Source organism: Spermophilus citellus, assembly GCF_964194105.1.
Source record: "Spermophilus citellus genome assembly, chromosome: X".
In the NCBI taxonomy this organism is placed as follows: Eukaryota; Metazoa; Chordata; class Mammalia; order Rodentia; family Sciuridae; genus Spermophilus; species Spermophilus citellus.
In genome coordinates this window covers 138,024,659-138,028,239 of record NC_138190.1, presented here as the reverse complement: position 1 = coordinate 138,028,239, position 3,581 = coordinate 138,024,659, and positions in this window count along the sequence as shown.

Genomic DNA, 3,581 nt, shown 5'->3' with positions numbered 1-3,581 from the left:
TAAAAAAAGGATAAACAATCAAACATGGCTGGAAGTTCAAACCATATATCAATAGTAACTCTGAACGTTAATGGCTTAAACTCTCCAATAAAGCGACATAGGCTGGTATCATGGATTAAAAAAAACAAATCCAACAATATGCTGCCTCCAGGAGACACATCTGATTGGAAAAGACATACACAGGCTGAAGGTGAAAGGATGGGAAAAAATATACCACGCACACGGTCCTCGTAAGCAAGGTACATAAAACTGGCAAACCCTTACAGACTGGATTTCCCCTTCAGGTGATTATAGCCAGTGATTTTTGGAGCTCTGTGTCTTATTCTCTTAGTACAAACTGGAATATGCAACACCTAATTGTGTTATGAGCAGACGAACAGTCTGATAGATACATAGACGGCTGCTAGCTAGCTAGCTAGTTGGTTGGATGGTTGTATGAAGGGAAGGAAGTATTAGAAATAAACATGGCTTACTGGTTTGACTAAACCAGTGTGGGCCCCAAAATGTTAAAAAAAAAAAATCAGAGGTGCTACGATATTTGTGATTATAATGACCCTCCTTCAGAGATCATAACAATTATCAAGTTGTTCCAAAGTGGTCATATAAAGGATAGTGAAGTAATGAAGGGAGACCCTCATTGCTATATAAAATTACATATAAGAGGTTGTGAGGGGAATGGGAAAATAAACAAGGAGAGAAATGAATTACAGTAGATGGGGTAGGGAGAGAAGATGGGAGGGGAGGGGAGGGGGGATAGTAGGGGATAGGAAAGGTAGCAGAATACAACAGTTACTAATAGGACATTATGTAAAATTGTGGATGTGTAACCGACGTGATTCTGCAATCTGCATTTGGGGTAAAATTGGGGGTTCATAACCCACTTCAATCTAATGTATGAAATATGATATGTCAAGAGCTTTGTAATGTTGTGAACAACCAATAAAAAAAATAAAAAAATAAAAAAAAGAATCAAAAAAATTTAAAAAAATAAAAGAAAACAGTACCATGGTGGCTAACAAAGAAACCCTTAGAATTTATTTTCTTATTTCCTTAACAATCACTTTGTTTATATTCTCTTGCAAAGTGGGAGCAGTGGCTATCATGTCATGAGAGCTCTGGTTCTTAAAAGTTGAATGTAGTCTTTTAATACTCCTCTAACTCTGACCACATCTTCAAGTTTACTAACAAAAATATGTTCACATGTGAGAGCTCCTTTGGGGAGTTCCATTTAATTTATATGTATTAGGACACTTGACAGAGTTTCAAGTCTTGACAGAAAGCACTTACATTCCAAGATAAACTATTTCTCACTAGAAATGTTTTATATTTGTATTCTACTGACAGTTCCTAACCCTAACCCATTACATCACACTGCACTCATTGTTGTTTTGATTGTCAGTTTGTAGCCTTCATGCATTTGATCAAGCTACCTGATTCAGTCATAAAATGAAAATAATTAATTTTGGACCTCTTCAAATCACAACACAAAATTTGTGATTTAGTTATTCAATGTTTTCTTAAGTTTCTTCCAGTAAATAATCAGTCATTTTCCAAACTAAGAAGGCCAATGTTGTATTCGAAGACCCAAACATAATACTCAGGAAATCAACAAGTGTAAAATCTATTTTCAATTAAAGTCCATTACAAAGTTTACTTCGATTTCATTTTTTAAACATAAATTCTCAATATGAAGGAAACAGAAGGCTGACTAGCCAGTATATTTTACATGTGAACTTATTCTAAATAATATGTAATCAAAGGAATATAAAACAAGTTGAAACATGAAATAACATTAATGCTTTCTTAATAAAATGAAATAGGCCCCATGTTCTATAAAGATTTGAGCTTTACCATATTTAATTTTTAAAAATTTCCTTGCTTAAATCTCTGTTTACTGATTTTTATGATTGATGCAGCTCCATTAAAAATGTAACCTTCACAAAACCAATGTAGCATCAGATGTTAGAGTTTTTCAGAAACATTTCACTATTACAATTGACATTCAAAAACATTATCTGGATATTCAAGATAAGAGTATTGCAAAAAAATGCATTATATTTCAAGTAACAGCATCTCTCCAGCTGACCTCAATTTATAATATTAAATTATAGGATTCCCTGATGTTGTGGTTATAAAATTCTAAGTATTTAAGATTTTAAACAACTAGAATGGGACTAAGCAAGTATTACTGAAAATGGCATGGTGGGAGCAGACCTTCTAAAGGTCAGTCACTTAAAGAAATAAGTCATTTAATCAGAGATATACAGATATTATATTTTTAAACCACTCTTTTATAAAGCAACCAGAAAAGTCATAATAGCATTTGAAAAGTAAATAATATTTAACATGGAAATATTGAAAATCACATTAAGCTCAGAAAACTCATTATCAAAAATAAGCATTTTATAAATAAATACTAATATTGTATAGCATTATGATAAAGTAGTTGTTCCTTGATTATATGCTAAATAATCTATGGTGTGGCCCTAATGATTAGGATGGCAGACGTGGACTCACTTCACATCAGGGAAGCCATCTGTGCAAGAATGTCTCCATGTTCTAGTAAAATCTAATCAAGGAGAAACCCTTACTTAAATAGAAATACAATGGATTAATTTTCTAATTTCTCTTTGCTTGTGTGAATATTAACTTCAAAATTTATTTTGCCACCCACAATTATGGCTTTTCCTACTTCAAAGTCACTAAAATTTTCATAATTTGTATTTGTACGAGAGCAAGCAATATTCTAAAAAGTTCATCGGTGCAATTTGAAATGATATCTTCACATCATCAGTGATTAATGATGAGTCAAAATGTCAAGGCCATGTAGATTAAAATGCAATTAACCTATGGCAGCATCCCTCTGTTTTTCGGGTGATAGTTTAATGCTTATTCATATTCACAGCAGGAAAGGGGATTGTCAGTACAAATGTAAACACTACGATATACTTTCAGTCATATGTATTGTGTTACTCTGCTCTCTACCACTGTGACAAAATGCCTGAGGAAATCAACCTAAGAAAGAAAAACTTTATTTTGGCTCATGACCTCAGAGTTTCCAGTCCATAGTCACTTGACTCCATTGTTTCTGGGCCTGTGATGAGATAGAACATCATGGAAATGAGGGTGTGGCAGAGCAAAACTATTTATCTCATGGCAGCCAAGAAGCTGAGAGAGAAGGCAGGGAAGGGGCCAGGCACAGAATATAGCCTTCAGAGGCATGCACCAAGTGACCTACTACCAGCTCAGAACAAGCCTGCAACAGATGAGCTTTTGAGGGACATTTAAGATCCAAACTATAATATATCTTGCAAAGTATAAGGTAATATACATCATTTATTCCTTGGCTGGCAGCTTGCAAAGAATTTAATAGGAAGTTGTTCATGCTCTCCATAATGGAAAGCCACTCAGAATATTTCTAGATATTTAACAGATTTTATCATATGGACTGTCTTAATTTCAGCAAAAGATAATTTGTCATCCACACTGGTTGAAATATTTCTCTACCTACTAAAAGACCTTCATGTGTGAATGTACTTGCCTGTGTGAATGAGTGATTAAAAGGATACAAGTCAACTAGA